The sequence below is a fragment of the Fukomys damarensis genome, unplaced genomic scaffold (genome assembly GCF_012274545.1).
Source record: "Fukomys damarensis isolate Sample0158 unplaced genomic scaffold, DMR_v1.0_HiC HiC_scaffold_20, whole genome shotgun sequence".
Taxonomy (NCBI): domain Eukaryota; kingdom Metazoa; phylum Chordata; class Mammalia; order Rodentia; family Bathyergidae; genus Fukomys; species Fukomys damarensis.
This window is the reverse complement of record NW_022900932.1, coordinates 12,322,474-12,349,662: the sequence shown is the minus strand read 5'-3', so window position 1 is coordinate 12,349,662 and position 27,189 is coordinate 12,322,474.

Genomic DNA, 27,189 nt, shown 5'->3' with positions numbered 1-27,189 from the left:
AACCTCCCCCTTTTACCCCCCCAGAGACTCAGAACCTCAGGGTGCCCACAGCCCACTACACCTCCCAATAGGCCAGGCAGGAACTCAGCCTTTAATCCCAGAGACCTTTGCAGGACACACAAACCATTTCCCAACCATAGCAATCACGGATACCTGAACAATGTAGGTGGTCACTGCTCAAATACTGATGAGCTGTAACCCTAATTCCACAAGTAAATAATTTTATTGGTAGAAGCACCACCTGAAAACTTGAATAAATAGGTATGTTTCAGAAGTTATGCAGTAATGACTTGGTGTCCAAAATTTGCTTGGAACTGGTTTATCAAAAGGAAACAGGCAAAAGTGTAAAAGAATAGGAACAGCTTCTCCTGGCAGCCCATGCCTATAATCCAAGCATTCAGGGAGCCTAGGCAGAAGGATTCCAAATTCCAAACGATCCTGGACAACTAAGTAACTTAGTGAGATCCTTTCTCAAAATAAAGTAAATAAAATAAAATAAAATGACTGACAGTTTAGCACAGTGTGAAGGCACTGGGTTCTATCACCAGTATGGCAAGAACAATCGAACAAATAAATATAACTAATACATGAAATATTATATAAAAAAAGCAGAGTAGAAATGAAGCAAATTTGGCAAAAACTTGCTAGATTTTTGATCTGAAAGAACACATACTATATTTTTTTCATAAATTGTGCATTTAAAAAATTAATTAAAAACACAACATATAAAGATACATTTCAAATACTTCTTATGGAAATTTCCTTGTTGTGGGCCTGGGGAGACAGAGATCATTATTCAGATATAGGTTATGCAGCTACGAAATTTATGTTTTACTTGCTAAGAATGGTGACCAGAAACAAGACAATAGAACAGGATGAATCCTGCATATAGTGTTAAGGAAAGTAGTAGGATTCCGAAATTGAGAATAAGGGGAAAGATCTCTGAAATGTGATGGGTGAGTGGGCGCTTTTAAGGTAACAGACAGTAGGCTAAAACCTGGAGTGTTGTTCATGTTTTTTAAAGGAGAAAAATACGTTTCTGTGCAGAGGGAATGCCATACACAGGGCCTCTGTGCTGGGAAAGAGTTTTCTGGGCAGGTCACTGGAAGCCACCCCTGGGCTTAGAGCTCAGCGAAGCCCTGAAATACGGAGGAAGGAAAGGGGCCCTGTCTGAGGGATCACCTCAGCCTTGGGAGAGGACAGCTCTGTTTTAGGAGACACTGAGAATCCCTGAAACATTACTGGAAACCTCTGCAGTAAGCTCTGGTCTCCAGCCCAGTGTACAACACGGGCCCAAGGAAGCAACAACAGCAATGACTACGACGACAACAAAACACTAAAAGACAGAACTAAGAAAGACAGAACGCAGAGTCCAGGATGTCCAATGCCAGTACAACCCACAAAGCACTCGCAAGTCCAAGCCACTGGTTCTCATTGGCAATCGAATGGGGGTAAAGGGGAGCTGTGTGCCAGGGCAGGACTTCATGTGAGGATGTGAAGTTGTGCAGTTTCTGTCGAAATTAACATGATCAAGGCTCATAAAAGACAACCAGAATTATGAACAGAATACACAAAGAATACAGTTACAATTGGAACACTGTCCTTCTAGTTAAGAAGGTTTTAGTTGTGGGAACGGAATTTGGGTTCAAGCTCTTCTGACCTCAGCACGTAGGCTTCAGCCAGAGTCATCTCTACAAAGCCCAGTATGGGGTTAACTCTTTACAGCCTGCACTGCTTACAGCCTGCCTTGGGAATGATCAATATTGCAGTCTCCAGCAGGAGATGTTCAGTAAACAGCTACAGAAGTTCTAAGAGAATGTTGTTTTCCTTTATGCTCACCAAAGCTGCTTCATATAATGTAGTTTGAAAAAAATAATACATTTACCTATTTCTTTAGTCCGCTACACAACGGCCAGAGAGCCTCCACCATGCAGTCAGGGCTGGCCTAAAACTCTGTGAAGATATGAAAATAATGCGCATAATTCTTCCTAGTAATATCAGAAGAGAAAGAGAATAGGAGAAATGTGGAAAAAAATCTTTGAAAACTAAATTACTGTTTAAATCCGTACGTAGGTCTGTTTTCAGTACAAGGGTATCATTAACTGGAACGAATAAAGGAAATAGTTTGACTTGGAACACAACTCTGTTCCTTGACAAAGAGAGATAACTGAGATGCCAAGATTCTCCAGGAGAGCGAATGAATGATTTTAGGAAATGAGTTCTAAGATGCATTACAAACTCTTGGGGAAAAAAGCCAAGTGATAACAAAAACAGCAAAGGAAATGAAAAATTATTTATGACCATTTTATTATGCTGAAGTAAGTCTGGGCGACTACTTTTGTTAATCTGCTCTAAATGACCCTAGGGCTAATATGTGCCTTTTCTTCAAAGTTCTTCATTTGCATTATTTTACTTCTATTTTTAAATCGTTTGAGCCACTTTGAGAATATAGCTGAGAGCTTGATTTGCCTGGCGAAAGAGTTATTTTTGACAAATGTGACTTATTTCTGACATATGCTGTACAAGCAATTGTGTTGGGATGACATCCATCAGCGATAATGGTAAGCTAAAAATGGCACTATCGTATTTCATTCTGATGATCATAAAAGCATACACACACAAAGCCCTAACATTTTAGCCCACAGGAGCAAAATCGTCAAATTTGTTTTCATAGTATAGACGTGCTTTAGACAAAATAATGGAAAAGGGTCAAATCTCAAAGCTTAGCTAGTCGTATTGTTTGTAATTCCATTGTAGTGGTAGAAGTCAAACTGTGTATATAGGTTCTAAATCACTATAATCATTATTTCTAAAACGTGTTTGTTAACATCATAGCAAGCTTTCTTGTGCCTGATCCTGTCTTGCTGACTGACCAATTATCGAGCCAAAATGTCCATTTCACTCTACGTGTGAATGTATCTGTTCTAGCTAATAAAAATGACTTTGGCAATTGATTCTAATGAGGAGCCTCGTCTTATAATTTTACTTTGAATTTAAAGTTTTTATTCTTTTCTCCTAAAAAAGAGGAGAATCCAGGATTATCTTCAAAATGTCCTAACTATAAATTGGGGAAAGATTTCCCAACTTTTAGAAATAAGGCAAAAAATTTGGTAGGTGTTGGGGTTTGGCAGATTGACTGGAGAGACAGGAAGCACAGTAGAGGACTAGCAGTGAGTACAGACGCCGAGACAGCTCAGGTGGGCCCTCCTGGGTAGCAGGAAGCATCCTGGGCCTTCCTCTCAGACACACAGGGGGCCATCGGATGCTGGTGAGCAGAGCAGTGCTGTGATTTGACTTAGGTCTTCAGCGCTGTCTCCTCATGGGCTAGACTTTTAGAGATCACTTCATGCAGCACGGAAGGAGAGTTGAGAGGTAGAAGACATTGCTGGGAAGCTGAGGAGAAGATGGATGTAGCAGGAATGAGCAGTGCTCCATGGGAATTCAGGTAGAGTAAAGCAAATTCTGGCTTGATTGAGGTGCAAGTTGTGTGATTTCCAGTAGGTTGGTGAATAAATCTACTTCATGTGGTTTAATGGCTCTTATCCTAGGAACCTGACTTTGAACTTGAATTATTCAGCTGTAATGACACAAAATAGCATCTAAAGTATGCTTGTAAATTTCATGAGCAAAAAAGCAGAGGCAAATATACTAATCTATAGACCGAGCACCAGATACATTCTCACAAACATAAAATTACACCCTTATCAGTTACTTAAGTGAAGGAACTGGAAAGAAAGAAAATAAATAAATCTGTCGAAATATAAGAATACCTGAAGTAAGGAAACTGTAGTGTTTTTGTTTACCTTTCCACATGTTATTGATTAAAATATAGTATTTTTAAAAGTCAAATATAATCTTAGATCACATTAATATGAAATGTAAAACTGTATTAACTAAAAGTAATAAAATGATACAGTCTCCAATGAAGGCTTCATTTGCAATAGTTTGGCTCAAAACAGTGTTAACTCTGATGCTATTGCACATGTTTAGAAATCTGTACTTTTTTTTTTTCTGGGTATTAGTCCTCTTTATTAGCTGACATAATTTCCCCCCCTCTGTAGGTTGCTGCAAATACCAAGAATGAAAATTCCATTTGAGTCAGCTGTATCTATCCTGAGTACCCTCACAGCAACGTTAAAGTCACCGGAGTACAGTGATTTATGCGCACTCATGTTCCTAGCAGCATGATTCACAGTAGCTAAATTACAGAGGTAGCCCATACGCACATCAACAAATGAGCAGATAAAGAAAATGTGGCAAATATACACAACAGAGCACTGCTCAGCCATAAAGGAGGATATAGTTGAATTGTTTGCAGGAAAGTGAATGGGTGTTGATTTTTTTTTTTTTTTGAGACAGTGTCTCGCTATGTAGTTCAGGCTGGCCTTGACCTTACTATGTAGTCCAGGATAGCCTCCAATTCCTAGTAATCCTCCTGCCTCAGCCTCCCAAGTGCTGACATTACATGCATGTGCCATCATGCCTAGCACATCTTGAGACTATCACTGCTGAACGAGATAAATCAGACATAAATGATTGAATATTGCATGTTTTCTCTTATATGAAAACCCCAAAATATGAATTAAAGAGCAAAATAAAAGGTGATAGGAAACAGGGAAATAGAATTTGTGAAGTGGGGAAAGGTTCTGGGGAAGGCGGGATGATGGGTGGGGAAGAGAGAGAAAAGTGAGGTGGGTATGACCGTACACGGGCCAGTTCCCCAAGTGAATGTGATTAGTATGCAGTGCAAAGTACACAAACAATAAAATAATAAATACAAGACCTTTTAAAGACGAAATATACATCTCAGCTCTTACTTTGTATATAACTGATGGTTAGTCTTTCATCACATGAAGTACCTCTCTAAGCTTGAGAGATGCCAGGCTAAATTATACGTCCGAAAGCCCGTGAGCTTGAAGACCAACGAGCTCTAATGTAGGAGACACGAATGTACGTGAGTGCATCTGAGTCTCTCCGTATTTGATGGCGTCGTTGACTTAATTAGAAGGACAGCCCGAGCCGCAAGGTGACCTCACCAGGGCGGCTGGTCCACGGAAACGCGCGCCGGGCCCCTCCAGTCCGGACTATGACCCTGTGGCCCTGTCCACGGCGGTTCTCACGGGGACTCAGCCTGCTGTTGGCTGTGGAACTGGTAGAACCGCACAAAACCAGATGAACTGCGGCAACACCGGGCACTGACGAGGATCACTATAACAGCTGCCAAGTATATATTTTCATTTTTTTTAATGAGCCAACTTAATAGAAAATGAAGATATTTTATTGCGACTATTTATACTGCCACATGTGAGAAACTATACTCTTTTGTTGACACTATATTTTCAAGAGTTATTGACGAAAATATTTTTACAAGACCTAGGGGTTCCCAATCTTTTACATTTTTCTCCTTAGTCTTATAAAGTAAAGACAAATACAGGGGAACCAAAGCTGGGGCTGTGGTGTGGATGGGGGACTTACCAGGGTCCCAAACTAGTCAAGAGCTCGGTGAAAAGAACTGAATTCTTTGCTAATGATGCGATTAAGCGAATGCTGAATTCCTCACCTAATCTGTGTGTTTAGGCTGGAAGGCAGATGGGGTCCAGGAGGTGGGGAGACAGAAGAAAGGAAAGGGCTCTCCTGGGATGCTGAAATCCTGTTCTCCAAAGAGAAAAATTGCAGCAGCTGAAGTTAATGCATGCGACTCAATTTCCCAAGAAGGACTCTGAACCTCTGTTTGGTTGTTTCTTGTGTCCCAGCAGGCAGAGCTCTTCCGTAAGGGGTGCCCATGGGGACGCTTCCTGCAGCGCAACAGTCGCATGCAGAAGGCAGGCTTGGTTGGGCTCAAGATTTCAATCTAGGTGTGCACAGTGGAGCTCCAGGAAATCTTCTACCTACCCCACAGGACAGTGAGGGCTAAAAAGAATCATCTAATATCAATCAATAATTAGGGGATTTTTCTCATATCAAATATTTTCCAATATTTTTTCTATGAGAAAAATGATTTACTTTCTGCTTCTAATGTAACCTTTGGCGTCATTGTATGGTAAAGTAATAAAAAATTGACCAAACAATAAAATTTATGAATAAGAGCTTAGAATTTTAATTATGGATGCAATAAAAGGCTTTTATTTTCATTTTTTGAAAGGTATTTCATGCCTAAATTAAAATATTCAGTGTGGTGTCAGAAAAAAATAAGACATGGCCACTAATTAAAGTTAATTAAAATCAAACAATTAGCATAGGCACTTGTCAGTGAGCCTATTATATTAGAGAGACAGTTCTAATTCAAGCTGCAAAGCAAGATCCATGGGGGGCCACAAGGTGATCGTTGAGTAAAGATGGCAGCCATTCAGAGTGGCTTTCCACCAGGGTTCATGTGGGGAAAATTGGAGAAGAGAGAAAGCCGGCTTCTATGCTGTATCATTATTTCTTCCTTCTCAGTGGGCACCGAAAATAATTCCCAGAAATAGTCCATCTACATTCACAAAGACATTTACATAATTCTCTTTCTCCATCAAGGCATGGATCAAAGGCAGGACTTTCCTTATTCCCTTAATGCTTGTGGCAAAGCAGGAAGCCAGGGGAAATATGGGAATCAGTACAGTACAATTTGATGATGTTATGAACTGAAAAGGATAAAAAGCTCATCTATACCAAAGGTCATTCCCTGCCACATGATAGAGTGGCTCTGAATTTGACCCATATTTTTAGGATAATTCCACTTATAACTAATTGAGATCTGCATTACATAACTTTGCAACTTTTTCTAGTAAGTGCAAAATGTTAAAAGAAAACTGTTATGAGTGTGTAAGTCAAGGTTTTCCAGAGAAACAAACACAAGATATCTCTTCATGTATTTGTTTGTTTATCTACCAACTACCTATCTATCTAGCTATTTACTTTGGAATGGCTGAGAAGCTCAATACATACTAAACTGGAAGGCTGATCAGGCTGACTGGAGACCCATCCAGTGTCAGTCTGCTGGCAGAATTCCTTCTTGTTCAGGGGAGGTCAGTCTCTGTCCTTAAACCTTGAATTTATTGGCTGAGTGCATACATGTTCCAAGGTGGTAACCTGCTGCATTCAAAGCACGTCAACCTAAATATTAATATTATGCAAAAGGAACACCTTCACAGAAATATCTAGAAAAATATTTGTCCAAATATCTGAGCACAGCTCCAACCCACATAGGTACATGAGAATAGCCATCAGAGCAAGCCTGAGTCAAGAATGCCAGGTCTCCTCACTGCAGCCCTTTGTGATAAACAGAAAATTTTTAGAAACAGATAGAGGGGGAGGCAAAACCTAGGGATGCTAGAGAAAACTAAGACCCTAACTGCGCACAAGGAGAGCCATGCCCCACTGAGCTAAGAGCTCACGTCATTGGGCATGGAAACAGTGACAGCCCAAACTCAGAAGGGGCTGATCTGTCATGCTTGGAAGCAACCTATGTTGTGTTATACTTGGCACTAAATAGTTTCATGACATGGTCTTTGCAGGAGGAAAAGGGTGACAACCTTGATCTCCTTGCTTCTGACCTCCTAGGACTTTGTAGGCTTCCCTAGTTCTTGAGGGCCTTGACCATCACTTCTGCTTTGGGGTGTCTCCCTTCCCCATGGAGAAAAGGGGAACCCTAGGAAGCCAAATTCATTCAGATATATCTTTTTAAAATTGATTTGAATGGATACATTAAATATGAAAATCATAAATATTCTATTATGTATCTGTATCATTTTTCTATATCTGCTCATCCATTAGTGAACACTTAGGTTGTTTCTGTTTCTCTGCCATTGTGAACAGTGCTGCCAAGACCATGGGAGTACAAACCTCTCTGCAGCAGGCTGACTTCCCTTCCTGGGTACATGCTCTGTCCGGAGTTGGTGGCACCTTAAGGGAGTCACAGCTTTAATTCCTTGAGAAATCTGCTTTCCGTATTACACACTGTGGCCAGAATCTACATTCCCCTCACCAAGGGCAACAAGCCCTTTCTCCACACCCTTGCCAGCGCTTGCTGTCCTCTCTCTGTTTATAACAGCCATTCTTACTGGTGTGCGGTGATGTCTCCTTGTGGTTTTGATTTTCATCATATGTATTTTAGAATCTGTTGTCTAGAATCCATGTATTTCCTGTTCTCATTGTAGTTTATGGATGGAACTGATTGGTACCCTCCAATGTCATTTCATCTGACACCTGAGGCTAGTTCTTCTTCAAATGCTGGTCATGGATATTAATTTTTGGCATGAATATTATGGTCATTATTTCTAAAACGACATGTGGTGCAAGTTTTAATTACCCAGTACTCCTCATGAAACACATATATAGAAATCAACATGAAAAGAAAATATAAATTACTGTTTTGAAATTTGTTTTCACTTGGCTTTGGTAACATACTGAAAGTCAGTTTTTAGGGGGGAAATATTTGAAGAGTTGCCCATATAATTCTCCCAAGCTTAACCCTTCTTCATCATTGTAACTAGCCTTGTACACCATAAGCATATCATCAGTAACTATTATGGCTGGGATCCAGAGCATCCTGAAAGTCTCCTTGTGTCAAAGCCTTGATTGCCAGCTGAGGTGTGGGCCATGATCTCTCTAAATTCATCAGTGGATCAAGCCACTGACAGGACCTTAATTGGATGGCTTTATCAGGAGGTGATGAAAATGGAAAGGGGCCCAGGTGGAAGGCATGACCTTGGGACCATGTCTGATTCCTGGGCTTCTGCTGTCTTGGGGGTCTTTCCTTTTTTCACCGCTTCCTGGACACTGTGAAATGAGTAGTTTTCTCAGACACATCCCTCCACCTTGCTGGTTCTGTCTTCCTCGCAGGCATAAAACCATGGAGGAACGAGAAACTAGAGACACTTATAACTAAACAGATGTACTTTGAGGCCATACTGTTAAGTGAAATAAATAGGACACACGTGTAAATACTAAATAGCTTCTCTGGTGTGAAACACTAAAAGGGTAAATAAGGTTCACATTGTATAATTATGATGTGAAATAGGAAGAAAAGGTCTACAGGAGTAGGGGAAGTGGGAAGGGTAGGGGAAAGGAAAGAAGGGAAAAGAAAAAAATGTGAGAAAAGGAAAAAATGGAAACAAAGTCTTTGTAAATAGGGAAGGGTGGAGGGGTGAAGAGAGGGCAGGGGAATGGGGAAAAATAAGAACCAAGATACATCATGTAAAGGTACAAGGTCCCAATGGTGAATGTAACTGTACTGTATACCTAAAATGTACCGATAAATTTAATGAAGGAAACAAAGCCATGGTATGTGAAATAGGAAGAAAAGGAACAAAGGGGAAGGGGAAATGGGAGGGGTAGGGAAAAGGAAAGAAGGGAATGGAATTAATGTGAGAAAATGAAAAATAATGGAAACATCATCTTCGTAGATAGGGAGGGAGGGAGGGTTGAAGAGGGCAGGGGAATGGGGAAAAAATAAGAACCAAGATTGATTATGTAAAGGTACAAATTTCCAACAATGAATGCCATTGTATTGTTTACCTTAAATGTAATAAAATTAAATTTTAAATAGCCATGGAGTCTGAAACCTCTACTGTGAGCCAATGTAAATTTTTCCTCTTTTAAGTTGTTTGTCTCAGACATTTTATCACATCTAGGGAAAGCTGACTACCACAGTAACATATTTACTTTTGCTTTTGAATTTCAGGCAGCTAGTTGTTTTGTTTTCCCTGAATTAGCAACCAGAAGAGTTATCTGTCTTATCAGCCACCTTGAAGGTACATTTGGATGTAGATGCTTGATGATCCTTGTGCAATTACTCAAAGCACAAAAAGAAACAGCTGTTACTGCTAGGGAGCTTCTAGGGAGCTTGTGTTTTGGCAGCATCTGTTAAATAAGCCATTAAAACAACACAATTGTATCAAAGAACAAAGCCACTTTATTTTTCCAGGGTCTTCATAGAAGTAAGTTGAATATGAAAATTGCTTGCCCAGCCCTTATGAAATTGTATAGACTTAGAGCTTCACCCTTAATAGACCTGTTTGAAAAGTACAGACTTTTTTTTTTTTTTCCTGAGTGGTGGGCAATTTTATTGCCAAAATCTAATCAAGTCACAGCTTATTTTTTGAAAAGATTACACAAAATTTATTTTACTATTAGGTCAGTCTTTGCCAATAAAAGGGTCTGAAATGTTTTTTTTTTTTAATTTTATTTTTTAGAAACATGCTTCAATATCATCTCTCTGAATCAATTTCTGTTATTTTTCCAGAGTTAGAATGAGACCAGTTCAAGTTTATCAAAAGGTAAGGTATGAAATCATAATTTTACCTCTGGATCCTACCATATGAGCATATTAAAACATTTAATGTGTAGAAAATTTTTTGGTATCTCTCAAGCTTAAAACCCTAGAAATGAGAAGGAGCCTGGGGAACATGAAATACATCATGTATCATCTCCCTTCCTGCCATCAAGTGGGCCCACAACCTGTCTTATGTTTAATGCAATAAGCCAGCCCCCTCGTATCTGATCGCTGTTACCGGATACTTATGAAAACATTCCCCCGTCAAACAAGAAAAACAGCATAAACCCTGATAGACGATGTCAGACACAAGTACTTCTTCATTATTTGTATTTTCAGGCTAAAAGAACAGAAAATCTGTATCTGAAATGTCCTTACAAGATAATTTTTCAGTTAGCAAAACTGGAAGACTAAATAGAACACAGCACTAATGAAACTGATTATAGATTGGAGAAGGTAGAAAAATGCCTGAATTCCAACTCAGCAAGGGATACTTGTCACCCCTTCAGGTGGTGACCTGCTGGCCGGCAGTGGTGGGGATGGAGGAGGCAGGAGAGGAGGGAGGATCACCTTACCCAGATCCTTCAGACTCTGGTGTAAGGCCATCATCACCCAGGGACTAGTCACAAATACACAGTCACAGGTTGCTATGAGAGTCCCTCCCTGGGTTCTATTCTGTATTTTAACAAGATCCAGGAAACATAGGAACATTAGTGTCTGAAAAGTTCTGATTTGCATGACAATTTGGTCCAGAGCTGGGCTTCCCATGTAGGATCTGAGTAAGAGTTTTCAAATATTACTTTCCCTGGTGTGCAAAATCCATTATAATGGGATGATTTTCGATGGAAATGAAGACAGTCTATACACAGTCCGTGAGAACACAGACAAGACTTTACAGATTTGATGTCACTTGCAATTTATACTGAATGACATCAGTTAGACAATTTTTTTTCAGGCATTTTGACTGAAACCGGAGGCAGAGTGGAATGAAAATGGGGACGTTAGAAGTATTTAGTTCTGAGTCTAATCATTTAGGACTTGAGCAAGGTAGAGAAACACTTTGCCCCCTGTGTCCTCGTCCGCCTATAATCTGGGGAGTAGAATGCCTATCTTACAGAGAGGTAGGGTTTAAATTGTGTGAATTTCTTGCTATAATTGGGCTTCCTGTGGGGGTGTTTGTATTCTATATAGTTATATGTGTTTGGGTTTTATAAATTTATACAAACATTTATATCTATATATCTATATCTATGGATGGTCTATATATATATATATCTGACTCAGTTATAATATATGAATATATATATTCATTATTTATATAGTTAATATACATCATATAGTCAGAATATACATACATGTATCTATATATGTGTTATATGTATATTGATATAAACATATCCTACAGTCTGATTTTAATCCCCTGATATTAATACAATCATTAAGGTCCTAATATTTTGCCTCTTCTACTTCATGGGGGCACTTTCTTACATTGGTGTGTATTGATCTACAAAGTTAGATTACCCCACTTCCCAGGATATTTTAGCCTAGAAAACAAGGAACAGCTTCTGTCATCATTAGAGGAAAGTACTAGCATGATTTCTGGGAAATGATAAACTTCTATCCTGTAGTCACCTGTTGAGCCCTGCTGATCCAGTTGAATTATTAGCATGTAGCTCTGCACTCCCAGGCTGGAAATGTAGGGGAGCCTCGCCCACAGCCTGGGAGCTCAGTGGGTAGCCTTTTAGAAACAGCAGGGGACTGACACTTGTCTAGAAAGCACCAGTAGCTCCTGAGCACTCTGCTCTGTTGGCGTGTTGAAAAGATGCCCCCGAAAGCCAGGCATGGTGCATGATCCTCATGGCTCTTTGAAGCTCAGCTATTTCCAAATGCTCAGGCATGCAAGGGTTTGCTGCTGTGCACAGTGTGTCTGAATGAGGTTAGCTGCAGGAGGTCATCTTAGGACAGTATTACTCTGCTGAGAACCACAGTGATGCTCATTTTGACAACTGGCAAATGATAACATTAAAGCAAAATTGAGAGGGGCAGATACTTAGGTGGTCGTGAGAAGGTCATGTAAATTTAGTTACTTTAGTGAAGTATATGAAGCCAGGCAATTGACACAGCAAATATGATAAATCTCAGCCAGAGTATTTGGTATAGCGTATGACTTACTTGTCAGCTTTGATGAGACAGGCACCCTGTATCTCACCGCGTGAAAAAGCTCTTGACAGCACGCTTGTCTTTATATCATCATCATCGTCGTCGTCATCATCATCATCATCATCATCGTTTATTGTTCTCACAGTAGCAACTAGTTACTGCATCCCGCTATGCTTAAAAATATGTGCAATTATATGTATAATTTATGTAAAGTGGTATAGATTTTTTGTGACAAAAAATACGCACATTTTTTCAGCAGAGTATTGATTTTATACTAAAAACACTTGAAATGAAGATATGCTTCTGAGTCAGTGTCAGTCTTTGTATTTGAACTTTTTACCTTATTTCTCTACTTGATTATTTTGGTTTCAGTGCCATACTGATATGCTCCTTCCAGTTCATGTGAGGATACAAATTTAGCCAGTGTTAGTCATGATGCACAACCCCTGCGCACAGGAAGCCTACAATGCAATGCAATGTCTGAAAGCACAGAGAAATACACGGAAGGACAGTGACTAAATTCAGAGCCAGGGAAGAGCCTTGTGGGCTATGATTATTTATGACGGTCTTGTGGGAGAACCCGAGCTAGAGATTGGAGGCAGGAAAGTGCACAAACAGGTGAAGAGAAGAGATGGGTGTCTAGCCCATGGTGCCGTTTGAACAATAGTGTAGAAAAGAAAGAAGTGAGACAGGGTTAGAGAACATCTAGCGAACATCAGTACAGACAGAATAGAAGAATCTGAAAAGAGGACCTTGGGAAACACAGACCTCGAAAGGTGCAGCGATAACTGAGCTACGGGGTGAAGGAAATAGCAAGGCATCCAGAGGGTTTGAAGGACGGTGGCAGAAGACTTATGTCGTTGAGAGGAGACACTGAAATCCAGACGATGTCAGCCTGATCTTGGAGGGATTCAGGAGCATCCATATTGTTCAACTTGCTGGTTTTCTGGCCACAGTGGCTTCTGGGGAGCGGAGAGCCCGAAAGATAGCAGAAGGGAGCACAGGTTGGACACGCGTGAGCGAGACTGCTGAGGGTCGTGGGCAGACACAGCCACGGGAATGATTGCAAATGGACTTGTGATTCACATCATCTCATCTGAGGAACCACTGGCTGCTCTGACTCTTCATGTGCTCTGTGTGTGGGCTCTTAAAGAAGCAAGAGCAGACAAGCCAGAGAAATCAAGGGCGGTTGAAGTCATCAGGTTGATGGAGGCGTGATGAATAACATCACCCTGATGAGGAGACAGAAGACTGAGGAAGATTCATGTGTATGCCTGTAATTCAGTCTCTCTGAATACGAAGCATTAAGAATGTTGCCAAGTTTCATAAAGATCCTACCTTTGCCAGGCATGGAGCCTTGCATCTCCACTTCATCCTCTTAGAAAGTTTACTAAGGCTTCGAGACGTTAGGCCAGCAAAGGTCACAAAGCCACCAAAGATGGGGCAGAGCCAGCCGTGCTGTGCCTGACCCCGCTGCCTTTCTCTAAGACATGATGCAATATGACCTCCAATAGCTTAGACTCTGTAGGATTCAGAGTATTAAGATAACCATTCAATAATCTATGAGCTTGTGGAGAAACATGGCGAGCTTCTGTTTGAACAGCTGATGCTTATAAATCTTTCAAATTGACAATTCGTGAAACATCTGGAGTTTAGGAGAGGGGGAGCTCATGGCTGCAGAAAGGTGTCCAGGAATCTTACAAACAAGAGATTTTAACCAACACCATGAACGTGATTGAAATCTCTGAGAGGAGCATACAGAGGAGAGAGGGCCAGCAGTGGAAACAGGAACTAAGTGAGCATAGAGAGGTACAAAGAAACAAAGACTTGCAGAGATGTCGAAGGAGGAGCCCACTGTTGAAAAGTCAAGAAAATGGTACATGTAGAAGGGGCGTTTAGTTTATTAATTAATAGCGTCCATTGATCTAAAAAGAGGATTCTGTGTCTATTGCTATATAAATTCTTAAATTTAAAAACCTAAAAGGAGTCAAATATTCTGAATGCAACTCTCTGTGAGAAAAAAATAATAGAGTAGACAATTATGTGATGAGTGGTTAGAAATAGCAGGGTGCTCTATGTAGTTATAGGCTGCACTGAGAACTTACAGTTTAACATGTATTTTATAACTCACCACTTAGCCAAGGGACTTGTCACACACGGAATGATTGCTGCATTATGCTTTTGTGATTTGAATGTTTTCTTGCAAAACAAATGAGAAGACTGATGGACCCCATACTGATTTCCTCTTAAACGTCTACCCACTGAACTCTCTTCAGCAGCCAGCCCATGTTCTCTGCAGAGGGTGGCAGAGGTGGTAACTAAAATGTGTTATGAAGTACCCTTCCTGGGCCAGAGTTCTCGATTTCCAACAGTGCTCATTTTGTCCTCACATTTCTATAGGAGAACATACAAGCCTCATTTTTAAGATTAAATGAAGGCATAGATAGGTAAAACTGCTTTCCTTAGGTGCACAGCTAGTCCAAGGGCTCCAAACCAGGGCTCAGACCACCCACTTTGTGGATCAAGGACAGCATTGCCACCATTGGAGCAAGGGTCTGAACTCCTCTGTATCCAAGGTACTTTCTTCAGATCATGAACAAAGCCAGGGAAAACAGTATTAAAGCGCTATTTAGAAAAGGTTGAGATGCAGGATGTGTCCTAAGTAGAAAATACTGGTATGAAGCTAATCACCTTGAAAAAAGTCAGAGATAGGAAAAGCCTTTTAGAAGTGGAATCCACGACTCCAAATCAGGAACACAGAGTGAAGACAGATTGCAGACGTCTGTACCCCACACCTGGGCTCCTATAGGCAGTGTTCTCTCGTACCCCTTCTCTGTGGTTTTTCTCCAGCTGTGCTTTTCTGCATCAGGCGAGGCTCTCTCCAGCCATTGACCCGCTCTGCCCCAAGCTGATTTTTCTAATACAAGGTGAATCATACGCCCCCTTGTTTCAGCGCCCCAAATGATGCTTTATCATTTCTCTAACATGACAAGCGCAGTTTCAGCTTCTAATATTCCCCACCAACTCCCCGCTTTCCCTTTTATTCTTCACCTACATGGAGAGCCTCTCAGACTTGCTATTACAGGGACACGGCAAATACTTTCAACTCACCAAGCTGTTAACATTCTATTTCTAATTCTGACATCTTTTTACTTATTTTTTAATGCCTTGCCTCTAAAAATACCTGTTTACTTTTGGAAACAGAATACACATTTACTGCGGAGCTTCCTCTGGTGATCCATCCCTCTCAGGCTCAGCCCTCTTGTCCTGCTCTGAAGCCCTGTGTCCCTGGCCCTTGGAATCCCCCCATACACACAGGTGCATAGACATGCATGGCCCCCACCACACAGGGAGGTCCACAAGGGAGAAAGACTCCTGTGACACCTTTCTGGGCTCTGAACCCAGAAACCAAGTGCTGAGGGCGAAGTTGACCTGTCATGACCGCATGTTCATGTATTTGAAACGAACCAATGAACTTCCAAAAAAAGAAAAGATTTCTTTTTTAGCAGTTACTTCTTAAGCCTATGAAGCATTTATTCCTGGGAAGAGCTTCTCAACTGGAAGTTATTTAAAAATAGCTTTTAAAAGTTCATCCATAATATTTCCATAATATTTATGGAGGACAGCATGATAACCTTTGTTAACCCAACAATATGGCCTTGAAAACTTAAGTTTTGGAGATTCAGTTTCCCAACCTTTCTGCTGTGGTTTGTGTCTAGATGTTCCCCCAAACCTCCTGGGGTCACAGGTGGCTTTGCCAGAGATGGCTGAATCTAGAGTGTGTGATGCTGGAATTAAGGGCGTGTGATTGCTAAACCGGTACACTGCTTGGTTTGGCACTGCTCTAATCCCAGTAGCCTGGAGAAGATAAAACGGGTAGAAAGATGCTGCTAAGATTCCCTCGTTGACTTTTTTGTGTTCTTCCATCTTGAACTTTTTCCCTCTGCTATGAGTCACCCTGCCTTGGAACCAGCCGATGAACCTCTGCAAACTGTTAGCTGAATAAACTTCTTCCCCTTTAACTTTGGATGTTAGGTATTTTGTGTCAGCAAAGAGAGAGAGAGAGAGAGAGAGAGAGAGAGAGAGAGAGAGAGAGAGGGAGGGAGGGAGGAAAGTAACCAAGACATTCTCTCCAACACAGGTTAAATCCCATGTGTCCTTAACTGGAAAGATAAAAGACAATAACAGATTTTAGAAGTGATGAGGCCCAGAAGGTCAAAATTAACTTATTTTATTTCTATGTTAGATTTTTTGTTTCTTTGTTTGTTTTGAGACAGGGTCTTACTATGTAGTTGAGACTGACCTGAAATTCACTATGTAGCCCAGGCTGGTCTCATACTCACAGTGATCCTCCTGCCTCAGCCTCCCGAGTGCTGGCATTAAAGGCATGAGCCACCACACCCAGCTTTGCATTAGATTTTTTAAAAGATTCATTTAGGGCGTGTTTTCAATGCTTTTAAAAAATAATATCAATTTCAAAAGTAATTTGGATAAAAAAGACTTAGTTTTGAAAAGCTCATTTAAAAAGCCCTGTTAGCCAGACGATTGCAGCAGAGGATCTGAACATGAATCTCAGAGACTGGGTATTAATCTGCTCTCTGACCTAAATTGACTTCCCAGAGATGAGTTATTTATGTTTTGGATGGACACATGTACATTTTAAATATCATTCAAATAATTCCATTAAAGGGAATAAATTGGCTTATGTAAAATGGACTTTGATGGTTTCCTTTATAACATTTGCTTAGAGTTGCCAAGGTTTATTTAATTAATTTTTAAATCACATTGAGAACTTTGGCCCCAAACTCTGATGAAACTGCCTACTGCTTTAGCATTATGATTTTTAAAAGAGCTTCTATATGGCTCTAGGGCCAAAATATTAAGTAAAAGTTGTAGTGAGTCACCATCTTAAAGTTAATAATATTTGCTTATTGTATTTTCTTCTGTCTTTAAATTAATTTCATTGCTTCACATGGTTCTCTGTTTGTATCTTTGTATGATTCTCCCTGAGCATATGAAGTGTAGTTTGACCCCAGACCTATAAGACCATGTTTTTCCATTGATTTAACAGGTGAAAGTTTTGTATGAAAGAATCTCACAGTGTCTGAAAATGAGGACTTGGAATTCCCATAAATCCATGATTTGTTTGGAATCACTCAAGATGGGAGATTTTGGGAAAGAAATGACCCATGAGGGGCCCAAGTCCAAAACAGAGAGAACTGGTAATTCTGAGTACGGGGTATCTTAAACATGGCAACTTTAATTATTGGTAAAAATATAATTTTTGCCTTTTTCACTTTGTCTATCTCTTACGTCATCACCCTCCAGCACTAGACAGAGTTTGTTTAAAGTACGTAACACTCGACACTTTTTAAAGCTCGTGTGAGTCTTTAAGTTATGAAACATTGTGTCATTTTATCTATTACCAGGGTCACAAACTTCTCCATAACTTTCTTTAAAATAATAATAATATTTAAAAAAAACCAAAGGCAAAAGACCTCAACCACTGTTTCTTTTGTCATCATCTTAGGTGTCTGACCCTTCTCCACACTGTACTAAGGAAGCGGTCTACTTCCCTGAGGTAAAATTTTAATTTCAGCTGAAGTCAAATGAAGAGCAAATGAGAAACGGAGGCTCAACCTGGGGCACCGCTGCTGTTCTCCTCTCTGTCTCGGTGGTGGACTCCATCCCAGAATCCCTCGACAGTAGCAACAGGAAAAGACAATGACCAGTTATACGGATCTACATTTCTGGTAATCTTGTGAATGGAGAAATCCCTGCCAGGACTGCCCGACTAATTGAAACAAAAATGATGAGTATGAACCAACAGGCAGCCTAACTTGGTCATGGAGTTAAAGTGCAACCTATGTCTAGGCCCAGTGCTGGCATCTCCACACAGACTGTCAGACAGGCAGGACACTCAGTCCTTCTCCCTGGGACAGGACACAATGGCAGAATGGATGCAGGGACACACATTTCATGTATGATCCAGAGAAGCAAATGAGATCATTCATAAAGCAGTATTTTCTTAGCTGCAACCAGTTCAGAAGTACCTTCAGTTATAAGCTGTATTCTGCAGAGGCTGTTCCATCTTGATCTTCAAAGCCAGCTCAAGGTTTCTGACTGTAAATGCGTAAGGGTTATAATTTACCTCTCTCCCAGCCTGCAGCTTTCCTGTATTTGAAAGACGATACAATTCCTCTATCAACTCTGTAAACTTTTCCTATACCAAGGAGGCAGTATATCTACATGTATACTTTAAATTGAAAAGCTCCCTGAAAATAAATAGTATTCTAACAATGATAACTTTGCTTATGATGACAGTCTAATGGCAAGTAACTTATCATATTGATAACTTTCTGATGTGTTCATAATAAATATCCCTCAATAAAACTGGTGAGGCCGGGTATGTAGCTCAGAGGCACCACACCTGCCTCACAAGTGCAAGGTCCTGAGTTTGATCCCTAGCAAAATAAATAAATTAATTAATAAGTAAATTAAAGATAATGCTGGTGAAGATCTTATGATATAAATATATATAATTAAAGGTCCATAAAAAGATCTTTATATACATTTATCCTTTAGTAACATTAGAAGGATAAAGTATAGGGATGAAATCACTGCCTGAAATTACCTGCAGTAGATATATGTATGGTTTAATATGATATTCTAATAATGTGTATGTTTCTTGAATTATTTTCTTAATTTAATTAAAATCCATTTTATATGACTTCTCATTTTCGGTTTGTCCTTTAGCTTTTTATAGACATTCTCTGGAATAAACGCAATTTTAAAATCACTACGTCCCAGGAATTGGCCATCTTTTCATTGCCTATACACAAATTAAATTTTGTATTTAAATATTCTTCTAACAACTCTTAAATATATTACTGATTTGGAGGCTGAAATCTACTCTAATCAATATTCGCCTTGTTCTCTGTCTCAGAACTTTATTTTAGAAAAGAATAAAAATGTAGCATGACTGTATTTGTTATGAACATTTAATAGAATAAATGAGATCAAGTAGCTACATTAAAAATAAATGACTCCCTAGGAATAATTAAATTTTATTTATTGTGGTAACAAAACATGCTTTTAAATAAGTGACAGATTTAAAAATATAGTGATGTAAGCATTTTTGTATAGTCAATAAAATACAATCTGGGAATTTGTTTCCTCAAATATAGTAAGTCCTTATTTCCTTTGTGAAAAAATTATGTTTGTCGCTTGCCTGTTACACCCAGTTTAATTTGGCGGTACAACCACCCCCAATGATGTATGTATTATTTATGTATGTATTATTTATTTATGTTTGCAAACTTCATCCAAGCAATGAAGCGGCCCATATGACAGGCAGCCCACAAGAACCTTGAAATGACAGACTACAAGGAGAGCAGATTCAGTTTGCATTGTACTTGTTTGCTGTCTCTGCCTTTGCCAAAAGAGAGAATCTCTTTCAGGGGACATTGCTTTATCATACTTAGCGAGTGAAAGATGAATTTGAATTGATAGCACTATGTAGAGCCCACCTTATGATAAAACAGATCTTTTTTCACGGAGGTGGTGAGTCGGATATTACAGTTTGGTACAGTCACATATTACAGTTACAAAAATTAACAGTTTTATTTTGACCTCTGATCAATATATGCATGATTTGCTTGTGTTTTATAGAGGTCTAATCTGATTGCAAACTCATGAATTAGATTTATAATGCGCTCTCATATACATTACTGTACTTACATAATTCCAGGAACAAAGTAGATAGATACTACTGTCACCATTTTTCTCAGGTGAACACCAAGACTCAGATATATACTGATTTGCGCAGAGCGAACAGCGAAATACAGTCCAAGTTTATTCCATGTCTTCTGATTTCGAATCTTCTCGGATTCTCTGTTCTTTTCCTTCTCGTGATTCCCTGTCTGTACTCAATTCTTTCCCAAATAACGAAAGGAGAGGCAAGAAAAAGTTTTCATAAAAGAACCCAAGTTGACTCGACCTTCCAGTTCATGTTGCTCTTTTTTTTCTTTTGAGACAGACTCACTCTGTAGCTGAGACTGACCTGGAACTCACTATGGAGCCCAGTCTGGTCTCCAACACACAGCGATCCTCCTGCCTCAGCCACCCGAGTGCTGGGATTACAGGGGTGCGCCAACACACCCCGCTGCTCTTTTCTTTTTCTAAAATGCAAGTTTCAAGAGAGATGCCTCCTCCTCAAGCGGTCCACCTCTTCAGTGTCCATTTATTCTCCAATCCCTGACTCAGGGCCACTCCAGGGATTTCCTGATTTCCAAAGGTTTTTTGGCCTATTTTGTTGGACTTCTCTGCAGCCCTTGACAGCTCCTCACGCCCACCCTCTGCACACTGCTGTGGCCTCTGGCTCTCCACTACCATTAGTGCCTCTACAGCTCTCCTCTTGACTCTGCAGTCCTACATGTTGCCTCTAAAATATGCCTTCCTCTTGTATGGCAACGTCCACTACTTATACATCAGTAACTCAGTGGCAGGAATAATGAGCTAAAATTCATGAGCCCAGGACCTGATACGGGGTTGTCACTAAGACACAGGTGCACACTGTGATTCTTATGCCTCAGTGGTGTGGGAAGCAGTGCGGGGTCACAGAGCAGGTCCTTGGCCCTTAACTTGGCTTCTTCATAGAGAACAACCTTTGCACATCTCTGGCTTTCCTCCACCTCATCCTCCTGGGAAATGCCTGCTTGACTTTTAAGGTTCAGTTACGAATCACCTTTCTCATAAAAATTCTCCCTGTCACTGTAGGGTCCTTGGACAATCTAACCTTGTTCCTACTATGTCTTCTCTGTCTTGTTCAACTGGACCATATTTAAAGTCAAATACCATGTGTTATTTATTGTTTCATGCTCAACATCTGGCAAAGTACCTAGTGCTTAGTAAAAATTAAACACCTTTATACACATGCTTTCCTACCAGCATTTCTGGCACTGCATTATGGAATCTGTAACAGAATCTAAGTAAAAATGTGTATTTGATTAATTGTGTTCTTCCAATAACATTCCTATCCCAAAATAGCCTGTCCCATATAAAGCAATACACAGACTTCTATTTATTCACAATATAGAGAAGAATCCAGGGCTTTGATATTTTTCAAATCACATTTTGAAAATAAAATTCATAGCTACTAATTAATACAAATGGTCAACAGTGATAGGAAAAAATGTATACAGAATTGAAAATCTCATACTTGTTACAATTTCTATTTACATAACAACTACAATTACAGGTAGAGCTGGAAAGCGTTTTTCCTTTGTCATTGCTTAGCATAATTTGCATTTGGAAATTTCCTACTTTCTTGGCCGGCCTTTCAGGAGCAGTGTTTGGAAGAAAACAAGTTAAAATATAGAAAAAGAATAAATTCAGCTAGCCCTGGTAGTTAGTAAAGACCCACAAAGGAAGAAATCATCCTTAGTCTTTCAACTTTGAGTAAATTTCCCATGGGGTCAGTCTATAGGGTATTTTTTTTTCTTTGTTTAATGCTTATTGCATTATTTTTATACTTTTGTATTTATTTTCAAAACCATTTTTTTTTGATTTTTTGTTTTTTTGCGATAGGATCTCACTATGTAGTTGACACACTTGGAACTCACTATGTAGCCTAGGCTGGTCTCAAACTCACAGGGATCCTCCTGCCTCACCCTCCTGAGTGCTGGGATTACAGGGGTGTGCCACCATGCCTGGCTTCAAAACCACTTTCAACGATAATTTTGTAATAATTTGCAGTGCGTTTTTTAGCCAATTTAGTACAATAGATCATTATCAAGGGAATTCTTTATTCTGTTTAGTGCTAAATTCAATTAAGTCTTCACTGATCTATCTGTTGATCTATTGATACACATACCCTTTAAGCAGAAGAAACACTAAAGTACAGCGCACACCAAAACCTGTCCCTTACATGCTACTGATGACTGCCCCTTAGTAACCATTCTGGGGAAATGACAAAGGATCTCAGCACAAAGTCTCTGCAGCTTTAATATGGTGACGTGACATCAATCTAACAGACACTGAGAGTTTTTTAGAAACTTGGGATGGCAAAGGGTTTAGATGTTGTGTTCAAACTTCTATTCACCTCTTCACTACTCAGATCCTTAGTGTTCACTGATTTATCTGCTGCTGGTTCTACCTCACGGTGGCTAGGGACACTCAGCTGAACAGACTCTGTAGCATTGCTCCCTCAAAAGCACTGCTATTTTTTTAAAAAATCACATATCAGAGGGCATCTCTAAATTGTACTTTGTTTGCAAACAGTTTTTATGTTTATTTTTATACATCCTTAGTTGCTTCTGTTGTTCCCTACTGAGGGAAAAGGAGAATTGGAGCCAAGAGGTTTTTAACTTTTTTGTACTGAAGTTCAAGTTGTACCATATGTTGTCAGTAGAAAAATTATTTCTAATTTTTCAGATTAACAAAGCAAGTTCCACAAATCAATTATTTGGTTGTCCCACCATGCATGCTAAGGTTTTACATGCTTTGCCTGATGTAATCTGATGAAAATCCTTTCTGCAGGTTTTTGCTTTATTATATTTGGTACCAGGAATCGAACTCAGAACCTTATGCTTTCAAGGCGGGTACGGGGCCACTGAGCTAAATCCCTGGCCTTGCATGTCTTTATTCTCTGTTTCTTTCAGGTGAGCAGTACATTTGTATCTTACTCACACACAATTACTACTTATCAAAATTAAAGGAACAACATTGGTTCTTTGAAAAGTTTTATTGCGTTGAATGTAAATAACAGGTCACCTTATTCCAACTGCCTAAACGAACATGGCAATTAAACATTTGTGGGATGTGTGCCTTGATGCTGCCTGGTGGCTCAGTAGGAACTGCATTTATTTCTACTTCTTTGTTTTTAGTCCCTTCCATTTTTCCTTATCCCAGTGGTGGTTACCTTTGAGAAGTAAAGACAGTAGTCAGAAATCTCTTGGATGGCTGGGGATTTAGCTCAGTGGTTCTGGTGCCTGCCTTACATGCACAAGGACCTGAGTTCGATCCCCAGTTCCAAAAAAAGAGAAATCTCTAGCATGATATGCTCCCTGGTTCACGGTCTATTGGCCAGTATTTCCAGCAGTATGTGACACATTCACTCTGACACAAAATCACAAGTCTCTGAGAACAACTGAACTTTCAGTGCTGGGGGTACAGATGAGCTGCCTGGGAGTCTCTTTCTCTAAGCTATAACTGCGGCCAAGAAATGAGATAAGTTAGCTCACAGGAATGGGAAGGGGTCCGGCAATGAAAACAAGAGAGAGCATCAGTCCTACAAGGTGCATGCCTGATAGTGGTGATAGATGTTATTCTCTTCCTAGTGATCAAATCAGAACGTTGTTTGCAGAGAGAAAGCACAAATACAGAAAGACAACACAGATGTCTGTCATAATGCTCATTCTTGGATATGATTCAACTTAGCAACAAAAAGCATTTACTTGGGCCTTGCCTTGAGTTTTAAAATGACTTATATTCAAATTGAATTTGTGTATCATAAAACAATATTCCCATATCTTGTCAACCACTAGAGGATATAATCACTATGTGGAAAGGAACGATTTTATTTCTGGTTGCAGAGAATGCCTGAAATGCATTCTGTCTTTCTCTTCATTGTAGATGCCTTTTTATTGCTAAGCTTAGAGAAATAACCCAAATTTTGGAACTCATGCTTATTTTTAGGAGTCACAAATGTCTCAATGATGAGTGGTGAAATCCATCAATCTGGATGGGGTTTTAAAATGAAACTTGGAAGTTTCCCTTCTATTTTGAGGAGCACAGCTACTTAAAGGTGTCTTTGTACTTAAAATTTTACTACACACGGTTTGTTTTCTGTCGGAGGGAGAATATCATCCCTTCTTCTCAATTTAGTTGCTATCCACATGCATATCTACAGTGCAGAGTTTTCTCATGGCTTGGTGGATGCAAGGCATCCTCCAGCTTTGTGTGTGTGTGTGTGTGTGTGGTACCAGGGATCCAACTCTGGTCCTTGAGCTTGCCAGGCAGGTGGCAGCACCACTGAGCTAAATCCCCAGCCCCCTCCAGCATTTTAATGATAGTCCTAGAAGCTTTGCTGTCTGACTCTTGGGCAGGTCTTTTGGGCAAATATAGATCTTTGGAGGGCTAGTGTCTGATGGAATGTTTATCTCTGGTAATGCCATTTGTCATTCAGAGGTCTTAACTATAGACTTTGGAGCTATATCCCAGGTTTTATCTTTATCATGAAGTCTTTTCTTAATTTGAGAATTTTTAAGAGGCAAAGAATGAAAATGATTTTTTTTCAAGCCCATTGAGTTCTGGCCCCTTCATATGTCCAATAAAACTTTTTTCTTTATTGAGTTTATAGGCACTTTTCAAGTATACAGTACAGTCACATTCATCATTGGGATCTTGTACCTTTACATGACAGATCTTGGTTCTCATTTTTTCCCCATACCCCTGCCCTCCGTTCATGCCCTCCACTCTCCCCTATTTACAAAGACTTTGTTTCCATTTTTTTCCTTTTCTTGTATTTTTTCTTTTCCCTTATTTCCTTTTCCCTACCCTTCCCACTTCCCTTACACCTTTAGCCATACTTTTAAGGGAAATAAATAAGACACACATGTGCAAATACCAAACAGTTTCTCTGGTGTGAAAAACTAAAAGTGTAAATAGGGTCCAAATTATATAACTGGCAATATGAAATAGGAAGAAAAGGGCTAAAGGTGTCCAGTAAAATTTTGTTGGAGTCCTTTTTTTTTTTTTTTTTTTAGGTATACTCTGCTCTCATGTTTTATCATAGTCATTGGGAGAAAGCCAGAAGAGACTTTCTAAATTCTGCCATAAAAATCTTCTCACCAGATTTATCAGGGCATTAGGGATAGTTTCTGATCTTCATGTTATGTCAAACAACAAGAAAAAACTCCATCAATAGAAAATGAGAGCTTTCCCCACTTTAGCTTCTTCTTTTGTTTTCCATACTTCCCTTTAACACTTTCTCAACATTTTAAAAAAGTGTATGACTTCCAATACTTACTCTGATGGTATTTTAGCCCACTTGGGTGGCTATAACAAAATGCTAAAACCTTGGTTGCTTATAAACTAGAGTAGTTTCTCACAGATGATCCTCTTTCTTGATATCGTCAACTTCTTGAGGTCTCTACTTCCCATAGCTTTATTTATCTGTCTATTTTCAAGGGCTCCTTGCCTGGCTTCCCAAGTCTTCTTCTGAAATCAGGTTGGAAGCCTCCATAATCCCACGATTCTTGCACTCAACATGCCTATAAAAGCCAGCATCACATGGGTGACATGAATATCTGCCACCAACTCAAGCAGTAGCCAGGCCCAATGGACTGTGGCTGCAGTACCCAGTGAGTGCCTGAATAGCTATGCACAGTTACATGCATCCTAGAGAAAAAATTCCCTAGGAAGCCCCTTTTGAGCATTAGTCCCAGAGGCTTTCCTTTCAAATAAAAGGTTTACATTTTTGCACCCTTGAACGTGCACTCAGTGTGTGAAGACTTGCTAATTCCTGAGATATTCCCAAAGTATCTTTCTTCCTTTTCTTGCACAAAATACGTTCTTCATTTTTAATGGTACTTATCTCTTCAGCAGCCACAGTGCATTTGGCACCATCTTTACCTATGGCTTTTGGGGGGCCAAAATTTAAGTTTTTCAAATGTCCCTGCTGTGCTTTTTCCTCCCGATTCTCATTATTAACCTGGCTAAAAGCAGCCAGCAGTACCCATGGCTCATTTGAACTTTGGGCTCCCTTGAAATTTCCTCTTCCAGATCACATATTACATAGCCTTTAAGATTAGCCTTTTGCAAACTAGCAGAACATGGACAAAATATGGACAAGTTCTTTGCCCAAATGTAACACACATGGCACCTACTCTGATTGCCAGGAGAGTTCCTGTTTGAAAACTCCCAAGTCTTCTCTTGCTGATGCATTTTTATCAGCATTCCGTTGCTCTGAGCTTTGACCAGAATTATCTGTACGGTTCATGCTCTTGCAGCCCACATCTCCAAACCTGCCCCAAATCCTCCCACAAACCAGTTGTAAAAACTTGTGAACCATGTGGTCAGGTATAGTCACACCAGAGACCCCATTTCTTCAGTGCCAATTTTACGGTATTGTTCAGCTTTCCCATCTCTAGAACAAATTACCTAGCACCCACAAATTAAAGGATGAGAGATTTTATTTGGGTCATGGGTTTAGGGGATTCAGTCCATGGCTGGCCGGCTCCAAGGAAAAACTATCATGATGGAAGGGTATGGTGAAGAAAAATTGCTCACTTTACGGCGGCTGAGAAGCAGAGCAGGGGAGCAGCACCAGAAAAAGAGAGAGGTACAAAGACCAGATATAATACCTGAGGTCATGCTTCCGTGGCCCACTCTGACACTTCCAGAAGATGCTTTACTAACTCTCCAAAGCCAGTCAAATTTATAGTTAATCTAATCGTCACAAGCACTACTTCACTCATGAATTCTGCTCTCACCGTCTATCACCTCTTAAAGGCCACCACCACTTGGTACTATCAACTTGGTATTAAGATTTCAACATGTGATCGGGGAAAGGTGGACACAAGCATTCAGATCACAGCAGAGAGCCTTTAGATCTCAGCTCTCATTCTCCTCATTCTAGCCTGGCCTGTCATGTGCTCCCAGTGGAATGTTTACACGTTTTAGGTTTTGTTACTGTAACCTTCCAGGATTTTGAATGCATGCATATTCAGTGCTGAGAATCTTGTTAATGAAAAGAATTTTGCAAATGTCCT